The sequence below is a fragment of the Dasypus novemcinctus genome, chromosome 22 (assembly GCF_030445035.2).
Source record: "Dasypus novemcinctus isolate mDasNov1 chromosome 22, mDasNov1.1.hap2, whole genome shotgun sequence".
Lineage (NCBI taxonomy): Eukaryota > Metazoa > Chordata > Mammalia > Cingulata > Dasypodidae > Dasypus > Dasypus novemcinctus.
Window position 1 is genome coordinate 8,772,275 of NC_080694.1, and position 23,473 is coordinate 8,795,747.

The 23,473-nt window shown below is 38.7% G+C and overlaps 1 pseudogene; it reads right to left on the reverse strand.

Moving 5' to 3' along the window:
• Positions 1-1,420: 1,420 nt before the first annotated feature.
• The window catches only part of LOC101421595 (zinc finger and BTB domain-containing protein 44-like), a 38,600-nt pseudogene continuing 16,547 nt past the window's right edge, over positions 1,421-23,473 (reverse strand).

A 23,473-nucleotide genomic window follows, 5' to 3' on the forward strand; every position in this document is an offset into this window, starting at 1 on the left:
AAATAATAAAATAAAGATGAAAAAATCACAGGATCATTTAATTTGATGTGGAAAAGGCACAGAAAAAATGTCACAACCCTTCTTTATGAAAACACTCTGAAAGTTAGGAATAGCAGTAAAATTTCTCCATATGGTAAAGTGCATATAGGAAAAACTCATGAGAAATATTGTAATCAGTGGTGAATGACTGAATGCTTTCCCAATGAGGCTGGTAAATAAAGACAAGGATGCCCACGGTGTCCACTGTTATTCAATATTGTGCTAGAAGTTCTAGCTAGAGTAATTAGGCAAGAAAAAGAAATAAAAGTCACCAAAATATTAAAGGAAGAAGTAAAACTTTTGCTTTTCATGGATGATATAATCCTATATATAAAAAATGCCTTAAAATCTACAATAAAACAACTAGAAAAAAATTAATTAGTTCAGCAAAGTACCTTGATGCTTAATGTGCCAAGAACCAATAAATTTACTATACCCTATGTATTAGTTAGGGTTCTCAAGGGAAACAGAATCTACAAGAGATATCTGTCAATAGTATGTGATTTTATGAGAGTCTCTCATGCAGCTGTGGGGATGCACAAGTCCAGTTAAGCAGGTAAGTACCTGGCCAAGTTGATACAATAGTCTAACCATCACAGTCCACCCCTTGTCAACTTGGCAACCATACACATTACCTTAAATCATACTTAATCTCTAAGTAAAATCAATAACAGACATGCTTGACTCTCCTGCATACAACTGGAAATGCATTAATTCCATACAGAATAGACTGCAAGTTCTTGGGTAATATTGACTCTCAAACTTGACATACTCAAATGTTATGACTTGAAACTAATACTTCTTGTTATATGATAAGGGAAAAGTTTGGGGAAGAAGACAAAGAAATTTGTTTTGTGTACCTATGCAATCATCATCATGAAACAAGGAAGAAAGATTCATGACCATTATAGTCCTTGTTTCTGTAACTGGTCACGTGGTCAAAGTTCATATTTATCACTACCTTCTTACTCTCCCCATTCCATGTTTCCATTACCCTCAGCAAGCACTTCAGTTGGCCATTGTTCTTTGCCTGGTGGGGTGACCCAAATTTTCATTTCTGAATATTCTGGGCCAGGGTTAGTCCTGCTTGGATTGGGTTGTTGCAATTTTCCATGGACTTTATTTTTATTTTTTAGAAGATTTCTTTTATTTATTTCTCTCCCCTTCCCCCACCACGTTGTCCATTTGCTGCCTGTTCTTGTTTTTGTCTGCTTCTGTTGTTGTCAGTGGCATGGGAATCTGTGTTTCTTTTTGTTGACTTTAATCATAGGATATAGAAGTACTAGGAGATGCCCCAGAAGATCTCCTGTATTCCAGGCACACTCTTCTTTATCCCCATTATGTAGATGCAGTCCTATTTCCCCTTGATATTCAGGATCAATCACCCCAGCCAGTACAATAATTCCCTTCTTTGTTGATTTAGAGTTAAGAGGAACCCAAAGGGCCAGGTGGCAGCTTTAACTTTCAGTTCAATGGAATCATTGCTATGTTTCCTGTTGTCAGCTTTCCTCCTTTTGGAACTAAAACTTGTAGACCAGCAGAGTTTGAGGTTTGAGACAAGAAGCAAAAGTTTTCCTAGCTGGTCACTAGGGGTAATACTGAGTGGTAACACTCCCTTTTCCACCCCTTGATTCCTGGACCCATGGATCTTGGTTATGGGAGAAACAGCACCATAGAGCAGGCACTGATTTAGAGCATACACAGCCTCCTGGAGAACAGTGCCTCAGCCCTTGAAATATTGCCACCCAGTTGGCACCATAATTGAGTCTCCAAAAGGCCATTCCACTGTTCTATCATTCCAGCTGCTTCAGGGTGATAGGGAACATGGTAAGACCAGTGAATTCCATGGGCATGTGCCCATTACTGCACAACATTTGCTGTGAAATGTGTTCCTTGGCAGAAGCAATGTTGTGTGGAATGCCATGGTGGTAGATAAGAAACATTCAGGAAGTCCATGGATGGTAGTTTTGTAAGAAGTATTGAATGCAGGAAATGCAAATCCATATCCAGAGTATGTGTCTATTCCAGTTAAAACAAATTTGCAGCCCCTACCATGATGAAAGTGACCCAATGTAATCAACCTGCCACCAAGTAGTAGGCTGTTCATCTTGAGGAATGCTGTCATATCAGGGGCTGAGTGTGGGTCTCTGCTGCTGGCAGATTGGGAACACAGCAATGACTGTAGCCAAGTCAGCCTTGGGAAGTGGAAGTCCGTGTTGCTGAGTCCATGCATAGCCTCAATCCCTACCTCCATGGCCACATTGTTCATGTGCCCATTGAGCAACTAGAGGAGTGGCTGGGTAAAGAGGCTGAGCATTAGCCACAGAGCAGGTCATCTTATCCACTTGATTATTAAAATCTTCCACTGCTGAAGTTACCCTCTGGTGAGTGTTTACAGGGGAAACAAATATTTTCATGTTTTTGCCCATTCAAAAAGGTCTCTCCACATACCTTGTTTCCAGACCTTTTTGTCACCAATTTTTGAATCATATTCTTCCAATTCCCTGACCATCCAGTCCAACCATTGGCAACAGCCCATGAATCAGTGTACAAATGCACCTCTGGCCATTTCTTCTTCCAAGCAAAATGAACAACAGGGTGCACTGCTCAAAGTTCTACCCACTGAGAGGATTTGCCCTCACCACTGTCCTTCAAGGATGACCAGAAAGGGGGTGCAGTGCTACAGCTGTCCACTTTCAGGTGGTACCTGCATACCATGCAGAACGATCTGTAAATCAGTTCCTCAGTCAACTGATTATAAGGGACTCACCAAGAAGCCAAAGCTGAGGGCTGGGAAAGGGAATGTTACATGGCAGGCATGATGACCATAGGCATTTGGGCTAGTTCTTCATGTAACTTACCTGTGCCTTCAGAACCTGCTCAAGCCCTATATCATATATACCACTTACACTTTATTATGGAATGCTGCTGTGCATGATTACCTTTATGGTTTGGTGGGTAGACAATACCCAGCTCACAATAGGCAATTCAGGTCTCATGGTAACATGAGGACCCATGGTTAAGCATTCAGTCTCCGCTCTGGCCCAGTAGCAGGCAAAGCTGTTTCTCAAAAGGGGAGTAGTTACCTGCAGAGGATGGCAGGTCTTAGCTCCAAAATCCTAAGTGTCTGCATTGTGATTCTCTTATAGTGGCCTGCTAAAGTCTCCAGACAGCATTTCTATTTGCCCCTGAAATGTCCAGCAACATTGGATCTGCTGGATCATATGGCTCAAATGTAGTACAGCTTGAACAGCAGCCTGGACCTGACACAGAGCCTCTTATTGCTCTTGCCCCCAATCAAAACCAGCAGCTTTTATGGTCACCCAGTAAATAGGCCAGAGCAGTACACCCAAATGAAGAATGTGTTGTCTCCAAAATTGAAAGAGACCAACTAAATATTGTGCCTCTTTTTTGATCATAGGAGGAGCCAGTTGCAGCACTTATCCTTCACTTCAGAAAGGATATCTCAACATGCTCCACACCACTGGATACCTAGAAATTTCACTGAGGTGGGAGGGTCTTGTATTTTAGTTGGGTTTATCTCCCATCCTCTCTCACACAAATGTCTTACTAATAAGTCTAGAGTCTTTGCTACTTCTTGCTCACTAGGTTCTATCAACATGATATCATCAAATAATGGACCAGTGTGATGTCTTGTGGGAGAGAGAGACAATCAAGATCCCTGTGGGCAATATTATGACATAGGGCTGGAGAGTTGATATACCCCTGAGGAAGTACAGTGAAGGTATACTGCTGGCCTTGTCAGCTGAAAGCAAACTGTTTCTGGTTGTCCTTACTAATAGTAATTGGGAAAAAAGCATTCACCAAATCAAGAGCTCAATACCAGTTACCAGGGGATGTGCTGATTTGCTCAAGCAGTGATACCATATCTGAGACAGCAGCTGCAATTAGAGTCACCACATGATTAAGTAGAGGATAATCTACTGTTATCCTCCAAGTTCCATCTGTTTTCTGTATAGGCCAAATAGGAGAATTGAATGGGGATGGGAGGAATCACGACCTCTGCATTCTTTAAATACTTGATAGTGGCACTAATTTCTGCAATCCCTCCAGGAATCTGGTATTGCTTTTGGTTTACTATTTTGCTAGCTAGGGGCAGTTCTAGGGGTTTCCACTTGGCCTTTCCAACCATAATAGTACTCACTCCACAAGTCAAAGATCCAATGTGGGGATTCTGCCAGTTACTGAGTATGTCTATTCCAATTATGCATTCTGAAACTGGAGACATAACCACAGAATGGGTACAGGGGTCTACTGGACCAACTGTGAGGTGGACTATAGTTAAAATTCCATTAATCCCCTGACCTCCAGAAGCCCCTACTCTGAATGGTGGACCACAGTGATTTTTTGGGTCTCATGGAATTAACTTCACTACTGAGCCAGTGTCTAATGCTCCCCCAAATGTCTGATCATTTCCTATTCTCCAATGCACAATTATTCTGGTAAAGGGCCATAGATCCCCTTGGGGAAAGGTGGGAGGAAGATTAAGAGTATAAATTTTGGGCAGTTTAACAGGATCCTTCCCCAAGGAGACCTGGCCTTCTCCTCATTCAAGGGGCTCCGTGCCTGGGAATTCTCAAGTCTGGGAATTCATTAAGGGGCTGTTCAATTTGAGTTAGAGTTTTGTTCACTCAACCTAGAAGTCTTCTGTTTATACAGATCCAGAAGAAATTTAGTAGACTACCTGTATATTTCACTGCTAGGTTCCCCATGTTGTATTAGCTAATGCCATAACTTTATGTGACTCATAATATTTAATTTTGAATCTGCCTTTCACTGCAGTAGCCATGCCCACCTTGACTTTGGCGGTTAACTGCCTACACTTGACTTTTACCAGATTGACATCCAATTATCCCCATGATGTTTAAGGATTCTAATTCCATCACAGCCCTCCCTACAGTAACATCTGGACTACAGAGAGGAGCAAACACAGAGTTCTTCAGGAAAGATTGAGTTAGTCCTACAAATTTATTCCTTACAATCCTGGTTAAAGGTGTGTCCTCTGAACAGTCCTGGGGTGGGTGGGCAGCTCTCAAATGGTAAATACATTCTAGAATTCCAATCTTCCTAAGCCTTTGAATTCTCTCTTCTACTGTATACTAGGGCATATTGGCCCCCTCAACCTCAGATATGCTAGGCCATCTTTTGGTTATGCTTCAGTCAGCCACCCAAACAAACTGTTAGAACCCTTTCTAATCCATGGAGCTACAGCATTGAATTCAGAATCTCTGCTTAGTGCATCCATATCAATAAATACAGCCTGATACAACTTTATATTCTTTCCAACATTATCCCACACCCTTAGAATACATTCACACACATATTCCCCTGATTTCTGTGTATGTATGTTAGAAAATGCATGCAGTTCTTTCTGAGTATACCTTACTTCCTCATGGGTCACACTTTGTATTTCAGTTTTAGGGGCTTGTGATTTTAGTCTAGTATTATGAATCAAAGACAAGAGAGGTGGTGGGATGGGTAAGGAGAAGGATTAGAAATGCCTTGCAAGCTCTGACCTCGGGGCATTTCCTTGCATTTTCTTCTGGTGAGACAGGATTAATCTCTTCAGGTAGAGGTTGGAAGGCAGTTTCCTCAGGGCAGACTGGAGGCTCAGCAGTGCATGCTGGAGCTTGGCTGGTACATGACTCAGGGCTGGGAGGAGGTCAGACTCCCTGGGGCAGGCCAGAGGCTGGGTAGGGCAGGCTTTAGTTTGACTGGTACCCACATCAGGGCTGGAAGTTGTTTCAGACTCCCTGGGGAAGGGTCAGTGCTGGATGATACAAGGTTGACAAGGTGTGGTCTGAACAGGGCAGTCCATGGTAGGCTTATCTGGCAAAGTTTCAGCAGAATTCAGGGTTCCAATGTCTCCATCAATATCATCATCATCCCATATGTCTCCATCCCAATTCTCTGAATTCCACTCTTTTTCCAATCAACGCCTTCACTTTAACTGTAGAAACCCTACCAGGTTGAGATTTTAGTTTCCTTTGTAACTCCACTACTCCTACAATGAGAGTCTGAGTTTGGTTCTCAGATATTTTGAGCCTGTGGTACAGGAAACAAGATTTTCTTTCCAAGCACACATAGAAAATTTCACATTATTCATGCAGTGTTTAAGTTTCAAATTTGAAGACTTTAATTCATCTCTTTCACTTGTAACAGTATCCAGAGTATCTAGGAGGAATCAGCCAACATCATTATACCTTTTGACTCCACAAGACTCTCTTAAGGTGTTGAAGACACTGTCCCCCAGATCCTTGCTTCTTATAAGCAAGGAAGTAGGGGAATCCAGTGATGCTATTTTGTGTATCTCAATTGCCAACTTGTGCCATCAGTTCTTAGCAGCCTCTTTGTTATTGGAAAGGGAGTCATCAGCACACTTGAGTCTAATTAGAGTAGAGAGCCAATTACAAAACTCCCAGAACCACCTCAGACACCCATGTTTAAGACTCTATTCCTCAAGAACCACTCCTGGTACCAATCTGTATTAGTCAGGGTTCTCTAGGGAAACAGAATCAACAAGAGATATCTGTCAATAGTATGCCATTTTATGAGTCTCTCATGCAGCCATGGGGATCAACAAGTCCAGTTTCTGCAGGCAGGCTGCAATCAGGGGTTCCAATGAAATTTCAATGAAGGTCCTTGATGAGTTCTGGGAGATCTTGGCTGTCTGAAGAAGAGCTTGGAAATTCTTTCTCTGTGCTGGAATCACTTCCCCTTTGGAGGCATTCAACTGATTGAGTTAAGCATGACTCATTGCTGATGGCAACATCCCTGATTGATGTAATTATAATCAGCTATCTATGATTTACCATTGCAATAAAGTCAATGGTGACTAAAGCCCATAAATGCCCTTGTATTACAGTTAGCCCTGTGCTTGCTTGACCAAACAATTTGGCATAATTACTTCACTGAATTGACACAATATTCTAACTATCACACACTACTAATGAGCAAAACTTAGGAAAAAGTCAGAACAAAATACTTTTAAAATAGCAACTGAAAGAATCAAATATTTAGGAATAAACATAAACAAGGAGATAAAGGGCCTGTATTCAGTGACCTACAGAATATTGGCAAAAGAAACTAAGGAAGACTTAAGTAAATGGAATGGCATTTTGTATTAATGGGTTGGAAGGCCAAATATCATTAAGATGTCATTTCTACTCATACTGATCTATAGAGTTAATGCAATCCAATAAAATTGCCAACAACTTTCTTTGTAGAATTGGAAATGTCAATTATCAAATTTATCTGGAAAAACAGGGCCTTGAGTAGCTAAATACACCTATGAAAAGAAGAATGCATTCGGAACACATGCACTCCAAGTCTTGAAGGTATATTATTTAGGCACAGTGGTAAAAAGTGTATATGCTTGCATATAGATAGATTGGCTGATCAAATCAAAACAAGAGTTCAAAGTAGATCGTCACATCTATGGTCAAGTGTTTTTTTAACAAGACTATCAAACCAACCCAGCTGCATCAGAACAGCCTATTCAACAAATTGTGCTGGGAAAAGTGGATATCCATATCTAAAAGAAAGAAAGAGGACCCTTATCTCACAACTTATTAAAAAATTACCCCAAAAATAGTTCAAGAAACTAATTCCAAATCTATAACCATAAAACTCCTAGAAGAAAATGTAGTGAAACATTTTCAAGTTCTTGTGGTAGGTGATGGTTTTTTGGTCTACACCCAAAGCATAAGCAATAAAAGAAAAAATAGTTATATTGGACTTCCTTAAGATTTTTCAGAAGATTTTGTTAAAGGGGAAAGGGAGCCTACTCAAGAGAAGAAAAGTTTTAGAAAACACATATCTAACAAAGGTTTTACAAGCATGTTATATAAAGAGATTATAAAAGGACAGAAAGACAAGCAACCTAATTAAAAGGCTTGACTGGAAATCTTGACAAAGAGGAAATAAAAATAATCTAAAAGGACATGACAAGATGCTCAACATCACTAGCTATTAGGGCAATACAGATCAAAGCTAAAATGAGATACCACTTTATGACTTATACAATGGCAACCTAAAAGAAAGAGAGTTATGGGTTCTGGAGAGGATGTGGAGAAATAGTAACACTCCTTCAGTGTTTGTGGGATTGTAAAATGGTATACCCTTTGTGGAGGACAGTTTAGTGTTTCCTCAGGAAGCTAAATAAATAACTACTTTATCAGTTAGCCATCCTGCTAGTATCAATATATCCAGAAGGATGGAAAGCATGAATACTAATAGATATTCCACACCAGTTTTCATAGTTGCATTACTCACATTTGCTAAGAGACAGAAATAACCTTAGTGCTCATCATCTTACAATGGATAAAGAAAATGTGATATATACCTATGATGGAATACCATTCAACTAAGTAGAAAGAACTGAGAAAGTACATGACAACATGGACGAACCTTGAGGATATTATGTTGAGTGAAGTAAAATAAAAGGATGAATATTGTATGTTCTTATTGATATGATCTAAATACCATTAATAAGGTTAAGGAATTAAACTATAGAATATAGAGACAGAAGGTTCATTATGAATGGGGAGATATACTAAATGTATATAGAATGTTTAATAAGGTTTGTTAAATTAAATATATTTTAATGAATATAGTTGATAGTGACACATTATAATGAGTATGAAAATATTCCTGATTTTTAAATGGGATTGTGATTGAAAGGGATAGTCTAGGGAGGTTAGTGTAAATTGAAAGACACCTAGAGTATAATCTAGAGTCTGTATAACAATGATTTTAGTGGTAAATGAGGATGGTAGCTAGTAATATAAATACAAGAATGTTTTTTTTTTCTACTATACAGTGCTAAGAATATGGTGACACATGGGAAAAATGCCACTAATATAACTTAGAGATGATAGTTACCAATAACGTTGTAGCAACAGCAAAGAAGGTACTAGATCAATGCTAGAGATGAAAAAATATTATATGGGGTTTAAAAATCAAAACTAGAGTTCAAAAATAGACACTCACATGTATAGGTCAAGTGTTTTTGACAAGACTGTCAAACCAACCCAGCTGTATCAGAACAGTCTGTTCAACAAATGGTGCTGGAAAAACTGGATACCCATATGTAAAAGAAAGAAAGAAGACCCTTATATCAGATCTTATACAAAAATTACCTAAAAAGTATGTCAAGGAACTAATTCTAAAATGTATAATAATAAAACTTCCAGGAGAAAATAGATTTTAGGATATGAGATATGAATATGATTAAGCATTTTTTCCCTTCATCTTCATTAACAAGGGGGCCTCAGTCTTGTCAACCAATCTGTGTTTATTTACTTATCTTTTGGAACACTGGAGAAACAATTGTTTGCTTTTAGAATTAAATAAGATAAATGAGCCTGGATAGAATTTATTTAGAGTAGTGCTTCCATAATTTGTTAACCTGCTTTTTGTCTCTTTTATTTTTTGAAGTTGAAATTAGTTTAAAAAAAAAATCAGTGGTGGAAGGTGTTAAGCCCAGGGCCCCCATCCTTTCCCCACTCTTCATACCCTCTCCTGCCCCTTCCTGCTGTGTATTCCTAAAGGATATGAAACCAAAACTCCTCTCCCTGCTCCCTCCCAGGTCCCTCCCTAAACATTCTGGTCCGAGAGTAGCAACCTGTGTCTGAGGTATGCACATGGAACTACGAAGCCTATACGAGTTATCATGCCCTGACCTTAAAACTATAAAGCTAGCATAAACCATCACAAACTAATCCCTTTGTAGTATAGCTCCCAAAAGAGGTATAAATACACTCTCCTCCCCCTCCTTGGCTACTGCAGTCTGTCTGACACAGTCCTAGGGCTAAGACCTCTCTCTCTCATTAAAGGCTGTGCTTAAACTGATTTCAGCTCCCAGTCTCATTTGTAAGACAGCTCCCTCCCTCGGCTTCCGCCGGAACCTAAGGTTGACGTCATGAATACTGCGACGGAGGATATCCCCTGAAAAAACCTAAGAGGTCTGATCCAGGGACTACGAGGGTAGGTTCCAGAGCTCTGAAGGATGGTAGAAGCTGGAGAAGGACTCCACAAATACTGAAGTGAAGAGAGAGAAAAATATCAGGAGGGAAAATTCCATCCATGACCTGGCGGTCCTCTTCCCTTCCCTCTCAGTGTGCCTCATGTAATGCTTGCGAGTTCTCCAGAGGCATCAAGCAGCATGAATCCCTCTTACTGAAGAAGATTTTAGAAGGACTCAAAGCAGTGAGTTAGAACGCCATATATATCCAGGCACATAGACCCAAGCCCATCCACAGAGACCCATGGTGGAAAACGAGCTCCTGAAGAGTTCTGAAAACAAAAGTGCCCCTGTGTGGAGGGGGGGAGGTGAAAACATGGCAGAATGGCCGTAGCTAAGTGGTTCACTCGTGCAATCTAGTTGCAGTTGGTGGGATTCTAAATGTAGAATTGACTTTTCTGAAGGACCCACCTTTGTAGAATAACTCCATCTGACTCCCAGAGGCAGGATAACCTAGCAGGGAAGAAACCTAAGGCAGAAAAGCCTCGTGGAGAAAATAGTGGGGAGGGTTAAACTGAACTGCGGTGTGATGGGAGGGTATCAGATACGAAATGTGCAAGGAAAATGGGGTACTGAGTGAGGAAGAGAATGGAAACAAATCCCAGGAACTGGGGACAGAATTCTGCACAAAAATAAGCAGAACTTATCAAGTTTCCTGCTGAAGGCAGAGAGGAAAGAAGCTGGTAAGTTAAGGCAGGTTGTGCTCATGTTTCAAGTTCTGGGAAAAGGAGATCTTAAAAGAGATGGGACCTTAATTAAGTTTCAGTTTGCTGGTGGAAGGCTTAGTATGAGGGACTCCAGCTAGGGCATACATTAATTTATGTAACAATTTCCCCCAGTTTGATCTGGCTATCAGCTTTTGATAAAAATTTAAGGTGTTGAGCCCATTTTCAGTTACTGCCTAAGTTCTTGAAATAGTACTTGCAGGTTGTTTTCATGTTGGGCACATAGGAAGTCATGATGTTGCAGATTTTTCCTTGATCATCATTTTTATGTCACTCCAGACAGAAAGAAATCATTTGCTATTTCACAAGTGTCTGGTGACATGCATTCAAAACTCTTGAGGGAGAACAGTGCACCAGGGAGACTAAAATGAGTACTATGAATTAGAAAATGCCCAAATGCCCACCTAATAATATGCTTCTATGCCAAGGGCCCAAGGTTTGAATGAACTGAAAGCAAAGTAATCAAATCAGGGCCCTGAGGAAGGCTTTACCTGTTTAAATCAAGTTGCATGTTTTAATTTTTTCATGCTATTGTGTTATGTGTGGAACAACTTCCTCAGGAGTGTTTACTCAAGTAGAGCAAGTGGTGTTCGCAATAGCAAAAATGCTTCCTTGTTCAGCTTAGTAATCAAGTTTGGCAATGCTATTGTCTAAAACAAGTTAAGCAAATAAATGTAGTGATTTGCTGTGCTGCTACAGCTCTAGTAGTGGATTTAGTAATTTCTCCTATTGTGATTGATAAATATCTGGTCCTGCTTTCATTCGTGTTAACCACAAGGCAAGGCAGTAACAATCTGCCAAAAGAGGCAAAACCAAAATCATTAACTCCCTGGGTTTTTCCTGTTTTGCTTGAGAATGTAGATGAAGGGCAATAGTCCAGTGAGAAGTTTCAGATTGATTGTAAACTCCAAAGGGGCTGTGAGGAGACCAAGTGCACATTACCCTGGTATTTACCAGCTATTGAAGCAATTTACTGCCCAGGCAAATATCCTATAAAATTTCCACAATAAAAATATTGCCTGGCAGAACAATGTCAGTGCACCCAAAGTGATCTTGTTGATATATCCATTACTGGGAATACTGTCACTTGTTCTTTGTATCCAAGTTTCTGTGGTATTCAGAGTATAAATGAGGAGCTGACCAAATTTATTGTGTTGTGAATCTTTTGCAGATCCAGTATCTTAAATCTGAAATTGGACATTCATTTTTAAGGTAACTTGTAGTTTATGGAGGGATATTGACTATTTTAATAAGATTTTCATGCTCTTCTATATGTTTAATCATCTAGACCAGTAAAAGGCAGACTCATTCCTCCCAATTCACTTTATTATGTTTTTAACCAAAGGGTAATGTTTATTTCTTTTAAAACAAATTCTTCTTATTATCTTTCTATTTTAAAGATACATAAATCACACAAAAAGTTACAATAAAAAATATAAGAAGTTCCCTTATGCCCCACTCCCCATGACCTCCACTCCTCCAACATTGACAGCTTCTTTCATTAATGTGATACATTCATCACATTTGATGAGTACATTTTGGAGCATTGCTACACAGCATGGATTATAGTCTATATTGTAGTTTATGCTTTCTCCCAGTCCATTCAGTGAGTTATGACAGAATATATAATGCCCTGCATCTATCATTGCAATACCATCCAGGACAATGTCAAGTCCTGAAAATGCCCCAGTATCACACCTCTTTTTCCTTCTTCCTGCCTTCAGCAACTCCCATGGCCACCATTTCCACATCAATGATATAATGTTTTCCATTGCTAGAGTCACAATGATTCTATAGTAGAATACCAGTAAGTCCACTCTAATCCACGTTTTATGCCTCTATTCTGAGGACACTGGGATGGTGATGTCCATTCCACCTCAAAATCGAGAAGGGCTTAGATCCCACATGGCTGATGGATAGAATTCTGCTTGCAGCTGTAGACTCTCTTGGTTCCCTGGTATAGTGTCAACTGACCTGGTTAAGTACATCTAACAAGAGAGTAGGTGTTGCAACTCTGCTAGGGCTTAGGGCCCAGCTGGTTCATGGACAGTCCAGAGATTCAAATCTCCTGAGCATACCCCAAACCCAGCACCAACCACAGGTTCAGTAAGAGTGGCAGAAGCATGAGTAGAGAGGTCAGATCTTAGTCCTACTGCTTCACACACAGGAGCACAAACTCCAAAGTAGGGCCCACTGGTTAGGCACTGAACTCCAGAGCCATCTGTCATGACCATAGGGCCTGGGTATCTCCATAGCCCTCAGAATCTCCACTACCTGGGATTGTATCTGCTTTGGCTGTCTCTGAGATCCTTTTAGGTGTGCATAAGTGTAACCTCACTGAGACCTCTGACTCATTTTGAAGTCTCGTAGGCATATAAATTCATTTGTCTTTACTGTTTCCCCCTTTTATTCAAGGCCTTTTTCTAGTTGCATCACCAGCAATCCCAGCACAAGCTGATGCTTAGCATTAATACCTCAGTAACAGGGAGGCTCACCCCCAGGAGTTATGTTCCATGCTGGGAGGAAGGTAATGCAGTTACATGCTGAGTTTGGCTTAGAGAGTGGTCATATTTGAGGAACATGGAGGTTCTCAGGAGGTAACATTTTGGTACCCTGCAGCTCTAGGCCTAGTTGAAATTTCAAGCACAGAGGCTCATAAGCATAGTCATCAGTATCAAGGACCCATCATTGGGCCATCCTTATTCTTGGTCTCGGCCCTTGTACTTGGGGGATTGTTATTGCTCCATTGGGGAGTGCAAGAGCATTTCCCAGAATGGGAACTCAGCACTCTCTCAGTTGTCATGTGATACTCTATCCTCTATGTCAATACCCAATGACATCTGAACATATCTATATATCCTATATGAATGCCCTGGAGAATGCCTACTCCATCAATGACACCCTGTGTCCATGCTCCTCCCCTGCCATAATTGAACCCCTCTGCATTCCAAAAATTCTTCAAAGAGTCTATTATGTGGCCAAATTCAGTTAATAAGAAAATGAAATAATAATGATAGGTTTAAAGATTAGAAATAGAATACATAATAATTTAGAATAGCTAAAATAAAGTTAAAAAGTAGGGTATTAAAATGAAAAATATAAATTTTTTTTCATGTTTTGCATCTCATCATTGTAGTATTTACAGTGTATATATGCAGCGGCAAGGCAGTCTCTTCCATTACTTCCTTAGTGTCTACAACCTCTTTTTTTGTTTTCAAACAAGTTTTAGGTCACAGTAAAGTCACATAGAGAATATAGGGAACTCCCATATACCTAACATCAAACCCTTTTCTCCCTTCCCCTTACAGTACTAACACATGGGATAACATGAATATTTTTTTGGTAACAATACTTTTTTGGCAGTTCTAACATAAAATGTCCTGATATAAAAATAGTAATTAAAAAATCAAATAAAAGCAAGGAAAACAGACCCAAAATATTAAGTTTTTACTTACAAAGCTGTATTTGTTGTACAGAAAGTAAAAATGCTGTTGCAAACTTAGTGTAGCTGGTAGCCATGTGTAGTTCACAATCACCAATCAGTTAACCATGGTACAGCAATTCTTGGATGAAAATCTAACAATGTTTACAATTTTGTTGTGGTGAGGTCCCCTTGCTTGGTGATAGATTTCCTGGAGGTTCTAAATGGAGGAAGGTACAATGCCACAGAACCTAATCTTGGCTCTTTAAAGACCAATTCCTGAGACTCTGGTGTTCTAAGAGAGAAAGAATTTCTTTGCTGGTCTAGGAAAGAGGTCATTGGCACAAGGGCCCCAAAATCTGCCTTCTAGATTTTGAAGAGTTTAGGGTTTTTATGAGTTCAGACAGGAGGGTGAAGTGGTTACCATCAGCCTATAAATATACACAAGGGTGAGTGTAGTTTTCAAATAACCATAAAAAATGTGAGGTCAAACTAGAATATCCATCACAACAGTAAGTATACACAAAGGAGAGCCAAGTTTCAAATAATCATAAATAAGAATGAGGGTGAACTACCAAATTCAGTATTAATTTTTGGTTATTTTATATTATACTAAAAAAGGGAAAAAATGAATTTATATAACAATTCAGTAACCATAAACTTTTGTTATTATTATTCTTAATTCTTAGTTACAAGGTTATAGGTCCATGAAAGCTTAAAACAGAGTAAAGAGGTCCTTAGGTCTAGTATTCATATTTGATATAAAACAAATATGCAGTTTGATACAAAGAGACATGTGATGGTTAGGCTAAGGCCCTAATAGTTTATTTGGGACAAGAAAGAAATTTGTTGTGGGTAGAACAATGAGGTCCCCTTCAATGTGCATAGATCAGGGTTTGTGGTGACAAATCCAACAGTCTGTGTTGTTACTTCCCTTTGAAATGTCCTTGGAGAAGTATAAATTTGCACTGTCTTTCCAGTCCAGTGCAAGGGTAAAGCATAGGAAAACATGCATTATAAGTGTTATTTAAAGTCTTTTTGAGATTCATTTATGTGAGCATTTGATCTGCCACCTTGGGAATAAGTTGTCTACCACATTACATTGCTTACTTCACTTTCTGGCTAGTTTGTTTTAAAGTTTCCAAAGTTAGAACAAGTCCAGGAGTTGAAGGACCTTTTTTTGGTTGAGTGATGTGGACCCATGGCTCAACACGCTGTCATTAAAATGCACTGTCAGAAATTAGGAGTAATTGGCAGGGTTCATTCTAATGAGCATCTATGCTACCTTTTGTCTGTGTCATTTCCAGTAGAACCATTATCCTGGTGTTAGATTATGGTTAGTGGAGTGTTTGTCGTGTGGGAAAAGAAAAGTGTCCTTTACCCATTGAAGATAATGCCTTTAGGATTTACAAATTGTGTTATATCACAATGTGACAATAAGTTATTGGTTCTCAATTTTATTCACAGGGACAGGTCTGCTAGTACCAATTTCATATGGGAAGAGTTTGTGTTCACCAGTGGGAATGGTATGAATAAACATGAAGGCCAAAGGTAAAATTTTGGCCCAGGGAAGGCCATGTTGTTCAGTTAATTCACAGACAGTTTTAATTTAAGTTTATACTAACAGCTCTTTTAGTAGTAGCTGTTTTCACATGAAAGTATGCAAGAACATTTTAAGAAATATTCACGCTCAGTTTTTTGTATGTGTATCTATCTTAATGTAGGCAACTGTAGTTGGGAATAAAATGACAGAAGGGAGATAATTGTTCACAATTTTCACCTGGTATTCCAGAAAAAGTTAGGAACCCTCTTTGTTTCCATAGCATGCTGAAGTCAAGAATTGAAGCAAAAGCATATGTTATCACTAATATCTGTATCACTAATACAGATATTAGAATTTCCTGCACACAGAGGGCAGGCTTGGGTAAGAGCATAGAGTTCCTCCTCTTTGGCAGAAGAAAATTGTGGAAGGCTACGTTATTCAGTCAGTAAGTGGTAACCACATACCCTGCTTGGACTGTATCATGAAATTTCTAGCATAAGAAGGAGTAACAAAAAAATGACATCTGGATTGATCATAAGAGTATTAATGGAGTTAATTTTGGGGTTACCAGTTTACAATCATGGGGAACACCCTCATTAGATAAATGTAGCAGAGTAGCAGGATTAAGAGCATTGCAACATTTTAGGGGAAAGTTAAGAGGTAAAGTAAAAAATTTCAAGTCAGTTTTATGGAGAAAAAAATGTTAGGTAAACTTAGAGTTTAGTTTGCTGAGGCTTTAACTAATTTGGCAGCTTCTGCTATAGCTTTAACACAATTTGGGTTAGCACAGGCAACTGCATCAAGATGCAGGCTAAAAAGCAATAGATTTGGAATTTCCTCTGTGTTCTTGAGTTAACATCCCTAAGACTTGGTTATATAATCATTAACTCCAATTATTTCCTGTTAACAAGGAGGACAGATACTGATTGAACTATGCAAATATTTGTATTACCATAACACAATTATTGTTATGTATTACATAAGAGCATAATAAATATAAGAATATTCCATAAGAGTTTTCAAAATCTGGTAGGGTCAGCATAAAGATAGAATGAAATGTGAATGTTTTATGAATTATAGATAGCTTAATCTCTTGTATCTAGAAAATAGAAAAATAAAGTATTAGCAATAATCCAAACAAAACTGTAATCATTCCTTATTAGTTCATTAGCCTTAGGCAATTAATCCTTCTTTCATTTGATCTGTTATCAATTTCATGAACCTATCAACTTCTTCACTAGAATTCTGGAGATCTTGACTTAAGTAGAGTGGTATGCTCTCATAGTTATTTAAAAATATCATTAGAATTTGGTGCTCCAGAGAAGATGACATAGCCCTTTTTGTAGGTCTCTGAGACAATCTTTTTTGTTCATAGCTCACTGGCCTGTAGCTGATTGTGTTTTCATGGATGCATCTGAGCAAAAATTATTTGTAGATGATCAAAAGTCTTAAAATGTCCATAGTTAATTTGTTGCTGTTTTATAAAAGTGAACAATCAGATGAGAGTTCATGAAATACTATTTTAAAAACAACTGAACTTATAATCAATGATACTATTGTCCAGAGATCAGATATATCAGTACTTGGACAACTCCTGAACACTGAGGTTATTGATAAGCCTCTAAGAACTTTATGTAATTTTTAAAATGTTACATTAACAATTTATTTATTTATTTTTTAAAAAGATTTATTTATTTCTCTCCCCTCCCCCCTGCCCCTGTTGTCTGTTCTGTGTCTATTTGCTGCGTTGTCTTCTTTGTCCACTTCTGTTGTTGTTACCCACACGGGAATCTGTGTTTCTTTTTGTTGCATCATCTTGTTGTGTCAGCTCTCCGTGTGTGCAGCACCATTTTTGGGCAGACTGCAGTTTCTTTCGCGTTGGGCAGCTCTCCTTATGGGGCGCACTCCTTGCACGTGGGGCTCCCCTGTGCAGGGGGCACCCCTGCATGGCATGGCACTCCTTGCGTGCATCAGCACTGCACATGGGCCAGCTCCACATGGGTCAAGGAAGCCCGGGGTTTGAATTGTGGACCTCCCATGTGGTAGGAGGATGCCCTATCCACTGGGCCAAGTCCGCTTCCCCAAAATCCTTTTTAATTTGATAAAACTTCCTATGCAACTAACATATCAAATAAAACTAGTTTTAACACTTCTCTTTTTACAATGTAAAAGAAAAAATCTTTTTGTCATTTTCCAGTGGGCCTCTGGAAAATCCCAAGAGTCTGAGTTCAAGAAGTTGTCACATTGTTCAATTTTTGAAGGAACATGTCAAAAGTTGTCTGATTTTAACATTTTATTAAACAGGATCATGGGGAATTGTAAAACAATATTTAGTTTCCTACTTAATGGAAGTGACAACAAAAGATTTTAAAAGTGAAAAGACAATATAGCATGATGGTAAAAAAAGATACTTAATTATTTCAGAAGTAAAAGACTTGTTCTCTTAAACAATAAAGAATAAGATCAATATAAAGCACAGGAGATTTTTTTGACAAAATACAAAATCTTTACTTTCTAAACAAGTTACTCAGATATTTTAGAAAAGCCTTTTTTAAAAATTTTTATTAAGAACAGACCAATTATCCAAGAATACTTTCTTATTTAAGCAGAAAGAATACCAAATAGTTCTGCATGGAGATACTGTCTGATAAGAAAACTCTTAAAAATTTTATAAACCTTTCAAATATATTTTTTTAAAGATTTATTTATTTATTTATCTCCCCCCCCATTGTCTGCTCTCTGTGTCCATTCGCTATGTGTTCTTCTGTGACCGCTTCTGTCCTTATCAGCGGCACTGGGAACCTGTGTTTCTTTTTGTTGCGTCATCCTGTTGTGTCAGTTCTCCATGTGTGCGGTGCCAGTCTTGGGCAGGCTGCACTTTCTTTTGTGCTGGGCAGCTCTCCTTATAGGGCACACTCCTTGTGTGTGGGGCTCCCCTATGCGGGGGACACCCCTGCGTGGCACGGCACTCCTTGTGCACATCAGCACTGCGCATGGGCCCGCTCCACACGGGTCAAGGGGGCCTGGGGTTTGAATTGCGGCCCTCCCATGTGGTAGGAGGACACCCTATCCATTGGGTCAAGTCTGCTTCCCAACCTATCAAATCTTAACTGTCCTTGGCCAAGACAAATAAAACCTCTTTTCTGTAAACTTTCTACAGTTGTCTATATTCAGGGTTGTTCTATATATTATTGTTTCTCACTTTGTAACAGTGGGTACTTTGGATAAACATAGCAAGAGTTGCAGAAGGGGTTTCCCCCTTGGCCACTTCTTTGACTGCCTTATCAGCTAGCTTAATGCATCTAGCATCTTTGTTATTATTAGATTCATGTCCTTTAGAGTGGATGACCACCAGTTCTTTTGGTTGTAAAACTGCATCTATCCTGTTTATAATATATATATGACCTTAGACTTTGCCTTTAAACCACTGCCATAACTACAATTTAGTATTTCTAGGTATAAACATGTTGCAGTTTCACATTTTCTATTCCAAAAATTGTAACATGGAACTTTGTAGCATAGTAAAACCACAGGTGAAATATGACTGTGGAAAAAATTACACATATGACTTTTTCATTGGACCTGAACAAATATATGTTAATATTACAAGACTTTAATATCAGACCAAAACACCATAATGCTAAGTGAAAGAAATGAGACAAAGTACTACATATTGTATGATTCCATTTATATAAAATATAAATATAAATCAATTTAAAAGATAAAATTAAATTAGTGGTAATGCAGAACTGGGGAAGGATTGCTAAGGGATGTGAAGTTTTTCCTTTTGGAGGAATGAAATTGTTTCAAAATTTTTTTTGCCATGATGAATACACAACATTGTGATTAAACTAAAAGCCATTTATTTATACACTTTGAATAGGTCATATGGTATGTAAATATATCTTAATAAAATTGCCAACTAAATAAATAAACAAACAAACACTTGTACAAGAATGGCCAGAATTAGCAGAAAGGTACAACAGGAGAAGCAAGAGAGATTGAGAGGTGAAGAATTTTCTTGTTTGTTTTTATTATTACTGTAATAATGAAAAGGCTCTAATAATGATTGAGATGATGAATGCACAAATATGTGATTATACCAGATTCCATTGACTGTAAATAGACTGCATCCAGCAGTTGCAGGATTAAATCTTTATGTTTAATATCTCTGTTGGTATTGGTTAGCAAACTACACTCTTTCCAAGTACTCCATAGGCATGCAGGGTGACAAAAGCATATCTAGAATGAGCGTATATATTTGCCTTTTTTTCCTGCATTCAATAGCAGTACTCTTAAAGAGCAATGAATTCCCCTCTTTGTGCTGAAGTTCCTGGGAGCAAAGACTCTGCTTCTAGTATTTCAGTGGGAGTGACTACTGAGTATTCTGCCTTGTGCTTTCCATGATCCAAATAACTGTTCCCATTAGAGAAAAATTTTGCTGTGTCTGATAGTGGGACATCAGTCAATCTGTTAGCAGAAAGCTCTGGGTTCTGGGCTTCTATATTCTTGGCTATGTCATATAAAAGAATTTAAAGGCATGCCATAGGGTAGGCAAGGGAGAAAGAGTTTGAGAAAAGTGCATAGTCTGAGGCATGGACAGTGGGCATGCTCTGGAGTGAGATGTGTGTGTGGAGTCCCAGGTCAGGCCTTTAAAAAGTTTTGCTCTTCCCCTTTATAATGTTGGGGCAAGGCCCCTGCTGTTTGCTCTTCTGATTGGTTGTCCCACCCGTTAGCTCTCAGGGGCCAATGGTGAGGCCTTTTGTATGAAAGTATGTGGGGCTTTCACTTGACCCTGAACAGGATCTCATTCCAATCTTGTTCCAAATGGGATTCTTGTGGCTGTTTTGTGAGATCTATCCAGCTTTATTCTTCCTTCAGGGAGTTTCCAGATGGGGTTTCATGACCACATGTCTCATGGCCATATTTTCTACTAGTTCAAGGCAGTGACTCATTTCCCTTCTCCCCAAACTAACCTGCTTCAAATCCAGGACTTCTAGAGTATGCTTCAATAAGAAATTGCACACAATCATGTCTGGGAGTTTTCCATTCTGGTCTTTCATTAAGTTCAGATAATAAAGTGGCCAGGTTGAGTTTATCTATAGTTTTCAGAGTGACATTTGGGTTGTTTAGTAAAATGGCTTGATATTTTCTAAAATGGGGGCTCACTTTTTGTTCTAGTATAGTAAGAATGTAATATGGGGTGAAAACTCACATGGGAGAGCCCAGTGAGAATTCTATCTGGAGAACTTCACAGGTGGGAACTACAGCTAGGAAGCAAGCTGGCCATTCTCAGGCTACAGAGTTGAACTGCTTTGATAAGTAAACAAATGACCTGATGTTTCTTCCAAATTCTTGTACTAATTGTCCCAAAGCAATGCCTTATCATTCATAAACAAACAACATAAATTCTTTCATTAGGTTAGGGAATCTAGGGCCTGGGGCTGAAAGGAGCTTATCCTTAAGCTCTTGAATTTCCAGAGAACATCCTGGGTTCTATTCTAAATGATCTTTTCCTTTCCCCTTTAAGGCTCCATAGGATTTAGCAATGAGTCCAAAATTTGGTATCCAGAGCATGCAATAGCAACCACACCTAGAAACCATTTAAGTTTCTTTCTGTTTTGGGGCTTTGACACTTATCAAAAGATTTCCTTTCTGCTGGGCAGTAGGGCTCATAGTCCTTCTGATAATTAAAACCCAAGGTATTTTACCAGGGTTTTGCAGGAGTGGGCTGGTGGCTGAACTCTGACCCCTGGGCAGAGGGAGGGAGAGTCAACCAAAAGGGTAAGAATATTTTCACCCATTCCCCTAATTAGTAATCACCCAATCTGATACCTCCCAGCTAGCATACCCTATTAACATAAAATGTTATTCTAGCTTCCAGACCCCAGCCAATGGTCCCACACAGAATTCAATAACTAACCAATTAGAGCACTGCAACTTAAGGCTCCACCCCCGGGGTGGCTGCACAGGGAACCTATATCTAGCACAGCCCCAAATCCCTGGGCAGACTTCCATCTGTGCCCTGGGTGTGCTTCCATCATCACCTTGGCCAGGCTTGAGCTGTAACACTGACAGCACATCCATACTCACCCCAGTCAGGCTAACATTCAAGCTGTAACATTGAGTTGTAATCAAATAAACATCTGGTCACGGCCTGCATTAAGGTCACATTTCTTCATTCTGAAGTCTGTTTGAACACATGATCAAAAGTGGCAATAAAATATTTGAGTTTTCTTTTCAGGTATTTTATATTCTTTCTTTGCTATCCTCGTTAGCATTACTCTTGTGTTTTGATTTGAGGCTTCCTGGGTTTTGCTAGCTATGAGTATATCATCAGCTCTCTGAAGGATATGTCCTGCTTGGAGGCATATTCTTTGTACATTCTTGGGCAGTATCTGTCCAAAAAAATTTGGGACATTTTTGAATACTCGTGGCAATACAGTCTGATAATATTATTGTTTTAGTCCAGTATTGGGATCCTCCCATTCAAAAGCAAAAAGCATTTGTGATTCTTTCTCTAAGATTATGCAGTGAAAAGCATCTTTCAATTCTAAAATAGTGAACCAAGCTTAAGCATCTAAGGTCCTGACAAAGAGTAAATATGAATTATGTCTTTAACCACTGGATTAACAGCTCTTAAGTCTTACACAAATCTCTACTCTTGTGTGCCAGGTTTTAGGACTGGAAAAATGGGCATGATAAAATCTGACAAGCAAGGTCTGATTAGGTCCCAACTGAGGAACTTTTTTTCTTTCTCAAGCACTTATACCTCATCAATTACAACTACTACCTCAGTTCCTTTAGAGTTCAGAAAGATACATAGATGAACACAGATTCATTAAATGACATAAAACAGGTTTCCTTATTCATAAAAAAATGAAGATGAGAAAAAATGCATAGTCATCTTCATAGTTCACAAAACCTAACCCCATATTCTTTTTTTACCTTTAGAATTAACATAGTATCAACTTTACTTTTGCTACAAAAACATTAAAATATTGTTAACAATAGTTCATAAAATAATTAGTATTATTTTTCCCATGTACCACCACATTCTTAACACCTTGAAATAGAAGAACATTCCTGTATTTATATTAAGTACAATCCTCATCTACTTCCAAAATCATTGCTATACATTCCTAAAGTTTTCCTCCAGCTGTTTTCCAGCTAACATTAATCTTCTTAGACTACTTGTTTTAGCCACAATCACATCCATAAAGCAAAAGTGTTTGTTACATTTATTATAATGTGTTACTATCATTTCCAACCAAAATATTTACTTTTTACCTTATTAACATACTGTATACATCTGGTATCTCCTCTCCCTTTTTATCCCATTCCATATCAGACCAACCTTCACTTCATAGTCCAACTCCATAAGTCTACATTTGTATTTAGTTCATATCAGTGAGACCATGCAATATTCCTCTTTTTGTGTCTGCCCTGTGTCTTTCAATATAATATCTTCAAGGTTACTCCATGTTTTCATGTGCTTTCCAATTGATTTTTTCTTAGAGCTAAATGATATTCCATTATATGAATACACTACATCTTGTTTATCCATTCATCAGTTAGAGAACACTTAGATTGTTTCCCTCTTTTAGCAGTTGCGAATAATGCCATATGAATATCTGTTCAAGTCTTTGCTTTCAGTTCTTCTGAATTTATTCCTCATAGAGGGATAGCTTGATCATATG